This window comes from Rhinatrema bivittatum, chromosome 12, assembly GCF_901001135.1.
Source record: "Rhinatrema bivittatum chromosome 12, aRhiBiv1.1, whole genome shotgun sequence".
Taxonomy (NCBI): domain Eukaryota; kingdom Metazoa; phylum Chordata; class Amphibia; order Gymnophiona; family Rhinatrematidae; genus Rhinatrema; species Rhinatrema bivittatum.
Window position 1 is genome coordinate 11,606,914 of NC_042626.1, and position 14,548 is coordinate 11,621,461.

The 14,548-nt window shown below is 43.6% G+C and overlaps 1 protein-coding gene and 1 long non-coding RNA gene across 6 annotated transcripts in view; one reads left to right on the top strand and one right to left on the bottom strand.

The window, feature by feature from the left end:
- The window catches only part of LOC115073808, a 65,881-nt gene extending 57,278 nt beyond the window's left edge, over positions 1–8,603 (bottom strand). Inside the window, exon 1 of one of the 5 annotated variants that reach the window (XM_029572637.1) lies at positions 8,414–8,603. The gene's annotated coding sequence lies outside the window, so the exon portion shown is untranslated. Of the gene's footprint in view, positions 1–1,180; positions 1,363–8,320 lie in introns of those variants that run through there. The other 4 variants (XM_029572633.1, XM_029572634.1, XM_029572635.1 and 1 more) reach the window with 4 other exon arrangements.
- Positions 7,558–14,548, top strand: part of LOC115073809 — a 32,368-nt gene continuing 25,377 nt past the window's right edge. Inside the window, exon 1 of the long non-coding RNA XR_003852106.1 lies at positions 7,558–8,030. This is a non-coding gene — a long non-coding RNA (uncharacterized LOC115073809). The remainder of the gene's footprint in view (positions 8,031–14,548) is intronic.

The following is a 14,548-nucleotide window of genomic DNA, read 5'->3' on the forward strand; positions in this document are numbered from 1 at the left end:
GCTCCTCAACTTCTATCTGTGTTTTGTACTGTCGTCAATGCTGGAATCTTTCCACGTCTTCAACGGTCCTCAATTCTCCCAGTCTGTTATTCACCATTCACCCGTCCCACTTCTCTTGAATAACAACCATTCTCCCTCCACATAATCATCAGTCACCCTACAAGAGGCCCTTGTGCCTCCCATATGGCTCCATCAGGGGACATGCAGCATCTATGAGACCCAACATATACGAAAACGCATCCATCGAAAATAAGAGCCCGTATGCTCTCCATTGCAGGCCTGAGCCTATGGAACGCTCTCCCACCCTGCGACCCTACGCCTGACTCTAGAAACAAACAAATTCAAACGGGCCCCAAAACCATGGCTATTTCAGAATGCCTGCAACCCAACTTGAAATTCTCTGAACACAGAGCATGCACCTACAAGGACAAATTAATTAAGAGCCTGAACACCTCACCCCTGGTTACATACGTCAACCTATGTGTCGCTCTTTAAAATGCTTGTTATACGATTCAGGGCACGGAGTGGGGGGGGGGGGGGGGCCCTGCTGACGTTGCCACCACTGCTGCTAAAGGAGAAAGTACTGGGCGGGAGCAGCCACTGGTGAGTGAAAGGGGTACGGGGGGGGGGGGGGGGGGGGGGGGGTGGCCTGATTCTGTACAGCGGTGCAGGAAAAGGCAGTTATTGCAGTTCTGCTATGGGAGACTTACTGTATTGAAATTGCAATTCATTTTATTTGTGACTTTTTGAGGACCAAGCCCATGCCCTGCATATAACAGATGGAATATCAATTCCTGTTTATTTTTTTTGCAGAGTTTTACAGCACTGCATGTAAATATAATATACATGTTGTGATATTTTTACCTCAGACTGTCCTTTAAATGTTCTTGTTCATGTAAGTCTGAGTATTAATGCATAATTTGTAATTTGGGGGGGGGACACACACGTATCAGGATGCAAGTTTCGCCGAGGGCATCTAATACCCTTCCACTGGCTCTAGCTAGCCTCATGGCACCCTAGCCTCAGACAGAAGCCCAAAATCAGCTGGAGTTGCCGAGCCAACCCCAAAAAAAAAACAAAAAAAACCCAGAGCGCTCTGCCATGAAGCCAAGCCCTGATGTAAATTTAAAATCAAACTTTTTTTTTTTCAATGAAACAATGATGACAAAGCTGTACAAACCTTGCTTCTGGCCGACCCGGGGCTGCGATTAAAACAACAGAAATACCTTGGTCAAGGGCGCACGTGGCGGGCGATAAAGCGTCCCCGCAACGCCGATTTTCAAAGGCAAGTTTCCCGCGCGTCCTCCGGCGCCGCCCCCTTTTCACTCCGCATAAAAAAAAACGACTTTCGCGCGCGCACTCACGGGAGGCAATTTTCAAAGGGTCTCCCCCGGCAGGAATCCCCTGTGAGAAATCCCCCCCCCCGGATATAAAATCACGAGGGGAGTTTTACCTCAGCACCTTGCACCCCCCCCTCCAAATATTTGTCTATGACACGCGCGCCTCCCCCCGTCTCTGTGCAGGTTTGGGCTCCTCGCGCCGAGGCTTCTCAGCTTGGTGCTGATTTTTTATTTTCTTCATGGATTTTTTTTCCTTTTACTGTTGGAAATTTGGAAATCTTTTGTTCGGAACTTTCCGTTGCCGGGCAACGTCCCTCTTCCCCCACCCCGGGCCGCCGTTTTCTATGCTTGTCCGGGAGTCGGAAAAGAACCGTCGAAAGAAAGGGACCACAACAAAAAAAAAAAAAAGTCAGCTCCGTAATGAAAGTAGGAGGCGGGAAAAAGCCGCTCGCGCTTGCCTTCCTCCCCGGGCCAGGCGCGAGACCTCCGATACCCGACGGGTAAGAGAAAGCGCGCGCGCCCGCCTCCCCTTCCGCGAGCTCCTTTTACAAACCGGAGAAGTCTGGGAACCCCGTGCTCGCAGGTGCGCTCGGCTCTTCATTTAGGATGCAAAATCCGAACTCGGGGAGAAGAGGTGGCGCGGTCGGTCCGGAACCCCAAGATAAGACGTTTACTCACTCTCCCTGCGTCCTAGTTGTTAGCGGCAAACACACATTAGTGAACACTGCTAGCCCTTTTCTTTTCAGGTCAAGAAGTGGAAATAAGCCTTAAGCCCGGGGCAATAAGCTAAAATTCAAAAGCCTGAAAAGGCGCAGGTGCCACATAACCAGTTTGAAAGTCTCCAGCCAAAACTTCTTTATGCATAGTAACAATAAGGAAGCTCCACGGACTTTGGTCCTGATTTTCAAAAGCATTTACAGGCTTAAAACTGGGTTTTACACGTGAAAATGCACTTTACCCTTGTAAGTGGGCTTTTGAAAATTGCCACAATATATGCCATTGAATTGTCCCTAGGATATTCATGTGTAAGTGCACTTTGCATGCGTTAATGACTTTATAAAATTGCTAGGATAGTATACTATATTTACGCATGTAATTCCTTTGAAAATTCACTAGTTTATACTTAGCCCAGTTTTCAGTATTCTGTGTGAGTCACCAAATGCTCACGTGGACGGGCCCGCAAAGCTTTATGCAAATATTTTATAAATTGTGTGCCGGGAGCCATGCAATTTAAGGAACATTGCGTATTTACATGCAGAAACTCCCATTTTATAAAAATGCACGTGTCTTTTACATGCATAGTAACTGTAACAATCTGCATATAACAACCCAGAATTAAAAGCAGAGGCAGGTATTTTATAACGTATGCGCATAGTCCACTTCTGAAAATACTTGCAATCACCAGTTCATCCAGGGCTGGATTTAGGATTTGGACGCCTATAGGCAGGATTCAAGACTGAGGGGGAGATCAGCTGATGGGTGAAGCCCTTATAGCTCCAAATCCCAGAGTGCCATAGCAGTGCCCCTTTGAAGTGGACAGCAGGAGCAGGCTCCTCCTTGGTACAGTTGCACTCCTCTTTGGCCTGGGTATTTGGCGCCTTCGAAATTAGGCTCCCTTGGCAATGGCCTTTGTTGCCTGTGCCTAAATCCAGATCTGAGTTCACCTAGACCCTCCAGCAGCTCACCCAGTCCTTCCTCCCTTCTGCAGCGGAGCTAGCAGGTGTAAAAGCATGCAGACAAGTTCAGTAATGCATGCAGGTATATCGCTTAGAAAATAACCCTGCACCGGAAGGCCCCTTATATGTATTCACAATAAGGCAAATTTTAAAAGCTCTATATGCGCTGAAGCCGGGAGATAGACACAGAAGGCCAACCGGCGCGTGCTGCGTTGTTGATTTTAAAAAGCAAGCTAATGCATGCTTATCTCCCAGTACGCGCACAAAAGGTTTTTACAAAAGAGAAGGGCATCATCCTGGGCGGGGCATGGACACTCCCAGATTTCTCAATGAAATCTGCGCATGTTTACGTGCATAAGTGTGCGCCGGGTACCCCTATCCCATAACTTCTGCTATGGGGAACCAAAGCTGTAAGGGTTGGGACTAAAAGGGAGGTTTATTAACTAGGGGGGTTAGCAAGTCCTCTCTCTATATCTATCTATCTATCTATCAGCTTGCCCTCTCTTTTTCTCCTTCTGTTGGTCACACTGCTGCTTTTCCAGTTTTATCTTCCAGATTATTTTACTCCTTGAATTGGACATGAACAACTTTCATTATTACTATACCAGCTAGTTGTTTTTTTAATTTAACCTCCTCCTCTGATATCATAGCTCACTTGCCCATACTGTATCTCTTCTTAGAAAAATAACAGGTTTAGGACACAGTATTAAACAGCAGAGAAAAATGATATGGGTCCCCATCCACCGTATATCAAATGAGAAAAAAATCCCATGTAAGGCCCAACAGTTGTAATCATGGAAAGATGTTTTAATTATCCTGAGGATGGTCTGGTGGGACCCAACCATACTATAACAGTATGAAGTACTTATCTTTTCTTCACTGCACTTTTTGGGTTTTATTTGTCCACTAGGGATGTGCTTTCATTTCATTTGTAAAGCAAAAAGAGGGAAAATTTGATTTTGGGGTTTTTTCCAGCTTTTGTTTAGTTCGCGCTGTTAAGAGTTAATGAGCATTATTGCAAATAGGTACAGCACACACTAACTCGAAATAGTGTGCACTAATGGCAGGTAGTGCACATTAAAATGAAACTTGGGAAACATTTTTTAAAATCCTAACAAAACTAAAAAAAAAAAAAAAGGCTGCAAAACGGCACGAAATGAAAGCAAAACAAAAAAAATCTTTATGCACGTCCCTCAGTCCTACTTAGGGTATACTGGGTAAGTGCTGTAGAAGTTTTCACTTACTAAGTGCCAGTGGTTTAAAAACTGGTTGCATGATAGGTCCCTCCAGTCTTGCCCCTCTCCGTCTCACCCCATTACCTGATTTTCTTGTATGGCTTTTTTTTTGGGGTGGGGGGGGGGAGGAGGGGAAGACAATAATTCTTGCGGCTTTCCCCAATGGCGTGGTTCCTGTCTTCAATTAAACTGCAGCTAATTAACATGCCTTGAGACTTGGGCCTTTTCCCTGATTCTTCCCAAGTGGTTATTGTCTTGTCTGTCTATCTTGACTAGACTGTAAGTTCCCTGGAAGTCGCTGTCGTTTATATATAGCTGTATAGCACTGCATATTCCTTGCAGCACTATATAAATAATACTAATAGTAGTACTAGTAGGTGATGGTTAACAGAATTCACTCCAGAAAGGAAGTGCTGCATGAATCAGTCCTTTGGCCGGGTCTATTCAATGTTTATAAGTGAGATTGTAGAAGGCCTAGAAGGTAAGGTGTGGCTTTTTATAATTTCATTTAAGTGCGTATTTACTAAAGGGCATTAACACCATAACACACATTAAAACATGGTTAATATGTGCTTGGACTGCGTTAACACATTTTAATGAGCATTTGCACAGAATTTCCTAGCTTACTGCGAGGAATATTTAAATGAGCTCTGTTGCATGCAAATGTATGTGGTACTGTAAACAGCACTAAAAGCTAACTGTAGAAAGCTGTGGGGAGTTAGTTAAAGTGGACTGGAAAGAACTCTGTATGCACAGCTGGGATAGTGGAACAAAATCACCAGTAAATAAATGAATAAATATGGATCAATATACATTACACAGCTTAGTGTAAACTCATTAGGCATGGTACAACAGCATGATGTCTCTTTCATTTCCTTAGTCTGTTTAATAGTAACAAGCTGAGATAAGAACATCTGTTTTTCTGACTGATAGGGTCCAGTGTTTGAACTGTTTGGAGTCATGCTGTAACAGGATGCCTCCTACTTAGGGCACAAATCTGGCTGAAATTGCAAGTTCTAATTAGAGCAACTGGGCTTGCAAAATCCCAACTAGAGCCAGAAAGGAGAGTATAAAGTTAATGGTAATTAACAGTATTCTTCAGCTTCCTCAGAGAAAGAGTGCCTTTAGCCACTTCTTGATGTTTATCCAGGCTTGTTTTGTCTTTCGAGTTTTTCCAAGATACGTTGACTCACAATAAGGAAGACTGTGAGGGAGGTATTTCTTTATAAATCTTTACCTTTAATTATTGTAATACTGTTTTATCAATATTTACTTTGACACTATTTGCCTTTGAGTTTTCTCATATTTTACAATATTTAGTAAACTATTTGCTTTTACAAATCTGTGTTGTGTGTTCTATGATATAATATACCTTTTCCATACTTTCACATAAGCTGTAATCAGTGTGTGTGTGTATTATCCAGACTACAAGGCAAAACCCACCATTCTCACAACCCGCTATGCCATCTAAGAAGGAATATTAATAATAAATAAAAAAGTGATATAGCTTGTTGGTCTAGGGGTATGATTCTCGCTTAGGATGTGAGAGGTTCTGGATTCAACTCCCAGATGAGCCTTTACCTTTATGGGATCTGTTTAATGTTTGGGTACCTGCCAGGAAGCCTGGATTGGCCACTATTGGAAACAGGATGCTGGGCTCGATGGACCCTTGGTCTGACCCAGTATGGCAACTTCTTATGTTCTTATAATAATAAGTGATTGCATTACTCTAATGCACACCCCAATCTGGACTGTGATTTCATCCCACACTTAACAGAAGTGAGAAGTCCCTAGCTCGCATGTGAGGTCAGCCAGTGCTATTTATAAAGTCGTGGTCTCTCTTGCCCCTTTCATTTGCTGGACAGCTTCAGTACTTTGCACCTGCAGGACTGCAAGCTCTTTAGGGAGTTTCCCTTTGAAAACATGGCCAGTGCACAAAACGCAGACCTGAATGTACCTGTATACTCTGCACCTGGATGGAAGTCAGCATAAAGTAGGCATGTGCAGAGATTCAAAAATGAAATCTCCATGTGTACTTTCACTCCCTGACCTGTTCCCATCCCTTTTCTTGTGTGGATAAAGTAAGCACATATTCTTACCCACACTGGGGGTGGGGCAATATTCAAAATACATTTTTATACAAGCAAACATGCATTTATCCACCTGAAAAGCTGTTATTGCCCCCAAAATGATTAGAAACACTGATGAGTTTGTGTGGCTGTCAGGACCTGTTGTTTTGCTGTGGTTGCTGCTGCTCTTTCTGCCCCTCCCTCCACTGAAAGCTGTCACTCTGTGCAGCTGCACCTTTTGCATACCCACTTGCTCCGGCCCTGGCAGCAACATTTGAGGCCGGGAGCCATGCATCTGGGCACCTTTCCAGACCTCTGAATCATGGTCTCTAAATCCAGCCACCAGGTGTCACCCTTACTAATGACCTTAACTCCTTCCCTCCCACCACCCCCCATCCCAACAACTGTGAGTGCTGCCTTCGCAGCATCACCAACCCCAGTGGATTCAGGGACCTTCTGCATAGCAGTGAACAGCATTATGGTCAGTCACTGGTCTGGCACACATCTGGTTTTACCAGTGGATTTACTAAAGGCTTTATGTTCTATAGTAAATTGGGTATTAAAATCGTGGCTAACAGGATTGGCACTTCAAAGGGAGTACAAAATAATTAGAAGAGATTTCGGAAAGCTAGAGAAGTAGCTAAGAATGTGATAGCTAGGATTTTAAGAGATAGTTTTAAAGCAGCAAATTATAAATAGCCTGCAAATCAGTTTGCTTTTCACAATTCTGAAACAATGCATCTTTTGTCCAAGGATTTAAGTTACTCAACATTACTTAAAAGATCCACCTTTTATGTGCCTCTCATAAGATATATATTTTTTTCAGATGTGGAATTTAAACTGCTCAGAGCTGTTAATCCACTCCTCTGACTTTTGGAACTTTGTATAATATGATACTGCACTCTTTCCATGACAGCTTTTCTAATAAAAAAAATAATAATAATCACTATGCAGGTTGCTCTGATTTTGGGTGAGAAAAATCCTTTGTAAATCTGTTTTTTCCTTAAAAAAAAAAAAAGTAGTAATTACTAACTGACTTGTCTATTTTGCTGTTAGTCTGAAGCTGGCAGATTAAAACGCTTACTCAGTTCTTGCTAATAACTTCTGCAATTCTTCGGCCTTCCAGCTGAGCCTGACCTTTGCACTCAATGTTAAAGCCCTGCTGGAAAGGACGCTGGACGCCTTCCCAGGTTCTTCAGCAGGGTTTTAACAATTTAACATGCAGATCGCCCCTGAACGGAGCGGTAAAGCGACTGCAGCGGGCAGGTGACGACACCCTTTGTACTAGATTTAACATTTTTTCTCAGGGCGCGCACACACCTACAAATAAAACTGAGGTTTAGGACAGCCCGGCTCCTTTCCTCGCCAAGTGTCACCCCGGAAGCCCCTAGGGACCCCGCACCCTTACCGGTGAAGCAAGTTAAAACGTCATTATCTGCCAAGAAATAATCCATTCACATCAAGGCACCAACTTTAAAAAAAAGATGAACGAATGGCAAGTAATTCGTCGGCATGCATGGCTGGCACAGAGTACGCATGAACTGTTAGCAAAGATCGCGGCTTTATGGCTCGGCCTTCAGCCTCGGTGAATCTGCCACTAATTTGTTGGAGAGAGCTGAAATTTCTACCCCGGAACTGAAAACTCTATCCCACCGGTGTAAAAGCAAAACAAAGGTAGAAGCCTAGGCACACGGCACTACACATCATCAGGTAGGCCTTATCTAATAAAAACAAAATGGTTTTGCTCCCTGCTCTGGAAAGTAATGGTCGGAGATAGCTTAAGCCAATATACATTTAAACTACTTTTTTTTCCCCAGAGGCCTGACACGACAAATACGTATCCCCACTTATTATATCTGCAATGCCCCTGGACGGTTTTTATACTGCTCCAGTGCCAAGAACCCTAATTATTATGTGCAATGAGTTGCTGATCGGAGAAAGCCATTAAGCTAGCGAGCTTTAACATAACAATGGGGGAAGCAGCCCCTTAAGGCACTGACCTGCAATCCCTTCCCGAGCCCGTACAGCTATGCGTGTGAGCTCCGGTAAGACACCCCCGGGGCAGTCGGGAGGAGAAAAGTTCGCAGAGTTACCTGTTGCTGTCGGCTCGCCATAGATCGGGCGGACCTTGTCGCCTAACTCCCAGCCTCCAGTGAGCAATCTCGGCGGCACGCAGGTTAAAACATGTTTGGGGTTGGTTTTTTTTTTTTATTACTATTATTTATTTATTTTTTGTTTTTGAGGATGCTTCCGGGTACATAAAGAGTTCTGTCTGCATAGCTGCCAAAACAAGAAAAAAAAAAAAAAAAGCCCTGGTTTGCCACGCCTTGATCAGGCCGTGCCCGGGGAGCACGTGCCGGGTTCTGGGCCGCGCGGTCTGGCAGAAAGCTAACGTGCACCGACTCGCCCTGCTTAGACGGGAAAGATGGTGGCTCTGGGCTGTACCTGCAGGCTTGCTTTTCTTTTCTTTTTTTTTTTTTTTCCGGGTAACAGCCGCTGCCCCTGGCAGGTTCCTGTTTGTTGAAAAGACTTGGGCATACTTTCCCCCGGAGGGCTGGTGGAGACGTCTCTATGGAAACGACTGTGAAGTTTCCAAGGAGTTTTGGAGCTTAGTCAGGGCTCGGGGTATTAACAGCGGGGCAGGGCTCACCTGTCTACCATGGCGACCTGGTGCGATAAAAGGAGAGTCATGTTCCCACAGCAATAATCTCGTTTTACAGTGGGATCAGATTGCAGATTCTTTTCCTTGGGAGAGACATTTGCATGCTTTGGTGATGAGGCATGCATGTTGTTCTGTTAAGATAAACGAAAAAAAAAAATTGCACAGGGCTTGATTTCTTTTTAAATATTTTTTTTTTAGTTTTGATAAGAATCCAGACCACTTAATCACAAATGTACACCTTACATAGAAACTGTACATAAATTATAATACATAGCAGCGCTCAGCCTACATCCCCCGACATATACATGGTGTAAGCAACATATAACCCATTAGTAATACTTCATATATCAATGTGAACTGCATCATCCTAAGAGGCTGAGCTCTGGCAAACAATAGTAAGAAATCATCAAACTCCAAACAAGAATGTGCTACTACAATATAACTTTACCTGCAATCGCAAATGTATTTCTTATAAAGATCTCTAGAATCCCTTCAGCTACCATTCACATCAATGATTTATAAAAAAAAAAAATCTTATTTTTTGGCAAAGTAATTTTTCACTTGCTCCAAAATTTCGTTGTCCTTTCCTTTCTCCTGTGATGCTTCATTTGACTGTTGCCACCATGTCCCCTGTCGTCCAACTTTGTAAATTATATTCATTTATTTATTTTTGCAGAAAGAGTTGTCTGAGTAAAAAAAATTCTCTTTCCATCTATATAATGAGTGATCCCCCCTAAAAGGAAAAACTTATTATGTAAATGAATGGGTATCTTATGTTTAGTATTATGGGATTTAAGAAGAGAAAATGACCCAGAAGTGGTGCATTAATGTGCCCACTTTAATTCTGCATTTTGGACTTCGCTTGGTTTCCATACTCCTCCTCTAGTGGGGGAAAGAAACCACTGCCGTAATTCTTTAAAGTGGACATCCTAAAAATAAATAGGAAGGCCCTGGACAATAGACAAAATTGCATTTTCTGCAAATAACTCGTTTGCCACACAAAATTTATCCGAATAAAAAGAGGCAGTGCTGAAGGTCTTCCCAGGTCTTAGCCAGTGAGCGCTCAGTCGGGTTGGAAAAATACCCATCCCAAAGTTAGCTGGATAGCTGTATCTAGGTTAACTTCAGCCAGGCATATTTGCTGAGTAACCAGAAAAAAAATTCCCGGGAAGCTTTCCTGCTCACCAGCCCAGTGAATATATCTACCTTTTAGTGAACAGCGCGTTAAAATCCACGTTCCTGCAAGCATTTAATGCAGAAACGTTAGCTTTGATTACCGTAGATGAAGAAAGGCAGTATATTAAGCCAACTAAACTAAACAGCACAATGCCAACATTGACATGGCCCATGCTACATTTAATTGAGCTGCTGTGCATGATTTTGCCCATTTAACAGCTTCTTTACATGCTTGCCGTTTTTAGAGGGAGTGTGGTCGGGAGAAAAAATAAGCCTCATAGCTCGCGGTTTCAACTCTGTGCATGCTATTGTCCATGGAAGAAGCCTATACAAAAAGAAGGTGGTATGTTTTTAATTGCATTTTCATCTTGGCACAGACTGTTTTGAGTTTATTTATTAAAAAGATAGTATAAAAATGCAGCATAATATAATAGAAGGTTAGGGGGGTACTTTAAGTGTTCCTACCTGGGAATCAGCTGGGAGGGAGGGGTGACCGTAGCATGTACCAAGTGTCTTCGTCAAGTCATTCCCATACTCTGCTTTTAGTTTTATTTAACGGATATGACTTGCTGTGTCCTCCACTCGGATGCCCCCAGTGATCAACACTGCTGCAATCTCTGTCAGATTCTAGAAAACCTCTAGAAGGTATTGCCAAACAGTCTTGCCGTGTACTTCCAAATAAAACATTTTAAGGATTCTCACTTAGGCCGATGCAATACCGTGCGCTGTGGTCAGTGCACAGTTCGACACGGGGGTTAGCGCGTACAAAATGCGTGTCCAATCGAGCGCATGGCTAATAGTGCTCATCGCATGTAAATTCATGTTGATGAGGTTATTAGCTATTAACCCCCCAGTGCAAAAATAAAAAAAAATGTCCACCCAACCTGCACATTTTTACTCTCAAAAATTGACACTTGCCCCGAAGCAGGCATTAATTCTTGAGAAGCCCAAAACGTTTATAGAAAAGCAGAAAATACTGCTGCTCTGTAGTTCCTGCAACTTAATATCGTGGTGATATTAAGTCGGAAGAACCTAAAAAAAAAAAAATTGTGCCAGCCGGCAGGTTAGGAAAACGACGCTCAATTAACGAGCGTCCATTTTTCTAACCCATGGCTGTGCATAGGTTAGGAAAACTGACGCTTGTAAAATTGCACATCCATTTTCCTAATCTGCCGACAGCCATCTCTCCTGAGCGCCCGATGACGAGGAGGCACTAGGGGCACAAAATTTTCCCTAGCGTCTCCTTTTTATCGCAGCAGCCCATTTAAATCGGGCGCCCAAGAGAGGTGGATTGGTGCACGCTAAGAGAGCGGGCGCTCCATCTAATGTGTGCCGATATTGCATCGGCCTGAAAGTCTTTTGCACTGGACATTTCTTCATGTAAACAAAAGCAAAAGAAGGACCTGCCAATTACCTTTCACCAGCAGATCCATTCTCCTCGCCCTAATATTTAGTTTAGTTCAGCTTGGTTTATTCATCTTGATTTATCACTTATCTTACATAGAAAAAGCGATTTACAGAACAAAAATGTTCAAATACACAACATCTGCACATTATATATATCTGTTAAAATAAAACAAAATGAAACAACAAAATTTAATAATCAAAATGGCAAAAAACGGGAAGGTAACTTTTAAACAGCCGCGCGGGCAGCAAGGGACGCGGCCATATTATAACACATGGGCGTATATGCGCGCATGGTATAAAATAGGCCGTACGTGCATACATGTGTGCACAATTTTATATGGACGCGCGCAAATGCCGCCTCTACCACATAAAGTGGGAGGATTTTAGTAGACGCGGGCGCCGACGCAATTACCGGTTTCCTCAGTTCGCCCAGGTAAAGGATAGGACTTCCTAACCCCCCCCTAGTTAACGAGCCTACCTTTTACCCTGTTAGCCCTAACCCTTAAAACCCCACTAGACTCTCTTAATTTTTTTTCTGTTTCAGGACTTAACGCGCCATCCACAGCAGACGTAAAGTTGCGTGGCAGGGGGATCCCGGCGCGCTCTTGAGCGGGCAAATACGTGCAGATTTCATTGAGGAATGCAGGAAGGCCCCCTGCCCCTTTGTAGCACAAGAATGTCGGTGCCCGTACCGGGAGACCCGCGCGTACTCGTGCGTCTTGTAAATCCGCGCGGCGCACGCCGGCCCGACTTCTGCTCGTATCTTCCGGCTTTGGCGCGCGTAGGGCTGTTAAAATTAAAATAACTTAAGAGAAACCTCTACACTTTCATAGGTAAAAGGGTGAAACTAATTTAGGAAAAGCCTGTAAAAAGAGATGAATTCAGAAAATCTTTAAAAAAAAATAAAATGTTTTTTTCAAACATAAGTGGTAATGAATTCCAGGGATTGGGTGCAAGATACGGAAAACAGATCTGGCCAGGATGCTCCAGTCTAATCATCTTTGGTGAGGGAAGTGAAGATTGCAGCTGATAGGGTAGGAGACGATTGGTAGATAGATACTGGGGAATACCCCACCGGTAAGCTTCGAAGGTTACTACCATATTTAAACTGTATGTGAAGTGAGGAGATACGATCTGTTTGTTTGTTTTTTTTGTTTTGTTTTTACTAAAAATTATTTTCAGGCGGATACGATAAAGATGAGTAGAAAATAGGCCCTCGGTGCTGAGCGCTCGCTTTCCTGACTTGCGCCCAGCCACCTCTCCTGAGCGGCGTTTTGAATATTTAAATGAGGGGTCGTGCTAAAAAAAAGGCGCTAGGGGCGCGCAGTTGTCCCCCAGCGCCTCCTCGGAAGCGGGCACCCGGGAGAGGTGGCCGTCAGCGGGTTAGGCTGAAAGGACGCTCGTTAATTGAGCGTCCCTGTTCCTAACCTGACTGCCGGCACCCTTTTTTTTTTTTTAACGTTTTGGTTCCTCCAACTTAACTGCTCAGAAATTAAAGCCGCTCTGGACAGGCGTTAATTTCTGAGCGTAAAAAAATGTGCAGGTCGGGCACACATTTTTTTTTGGGGGGGAGGGGGAGGATCTGTGGCGAATAGCTAATAGCCTCATCAAGATGCATTTGCATGTGATGAGCACTATTAGTTTTGGGAGGGGGGATTGGACGTGCAATTTGGACACACTAAACCCCTTGGGGTATAAGACGCGCGTCCAACCGAGAGGTTAAACGGTGCGCTCGGCTGAGCGTGCTGTTATGCATCGGCCTGTTTGGTGGTGGCATTTTTTAACAAGTTGGAGTCTTCTGGTTTGACTGGACATCAGAGCATGGAACAAGGCAAGCCCACGTGAGTAGGTTAATGATTTAAGATCGTTAATGTCCAAAAAAGCGTACATAAATAATATTTATTTATTTATTTAACACTTTTCTATACCGACATTCATGAAAAAAGATTCATATCAAATCGGTTTACATGGAACATAGGGTCTAACTAAATAAACCATATAACAAGAAGCAAAAGTTACATATAACAAGGAGAAAGAACTTGGGGGGCTAGGGTAGCCGAGAAGCAAAAGGACAGCATAACTAGGGGGGAAATATACGCTGAGACTAGGCAGGGCATCTAGTCAGGTGAACGGAGGCTGGTTGGGAGGTATATTGACGTTTTAGAAATTAAGGGAAGGCTTGAAGGAAAAGCCAAGTCTTAAGTATTTTTCGAAAGGTTAGAAGGCAGGGTTCCAAGCTGATAGTAAGCTGATAGTACGCACACTGATAGTAAGCTGATAGTAAGCACACTGGTAGTAAGCTGATAGTAAGCTGATAGTACGCACACTGATAGTAAGCACACTGAATCAGGCTGGTGATGTGTGAAGAAAAGGAGTCGATCCTTTAAAGTGGTAACTACATTTCGGAGCGGAATTGGTGATGGGACACATTTGAGGTGATGGGAGGTTAGCGAAATTTATTATTCCTCACTTCACACATGGCCTCATATTTTGGGTGGTTTTTAACTTTGAGCCAAGCTGCTATCTTGATAAGACACTCGTTACATTTTCCCAGAGGATTAATTTTGTTAGGATTTGGACTCGCTGCCGTCAGTGTATATGGAACTGCTGAGGCCGGGACTCTGAATTAAAGTTGCTAGCGGAGAGATGTACACGTTGAAAAGAGTGGGGGAACGCCACGAGACAGCTGACAAGAAGGAGAAGCGGAAGAATTCCACTGCCCAGCATTAGGATATATTTTCCAGAAAAGATCTGAACCATCTGAGGGGTGGTGCCACGAATCCCAATTTCATGTAGATGATTTAGAAGAAACTGATGGTTGACAGTGTCGAATGCTGCACTCGTATCGAAATAAAAAAAAAATAACAACAACCTATTAGCACTGCACAGTGTTGATAAAGATGTAAAGAAACTTCAGATATTAAAGCTGTCGGGGCAGTTTCTGTGCTAAATCCCTTTCAATAGCCTGATTGCTTGGGATGCA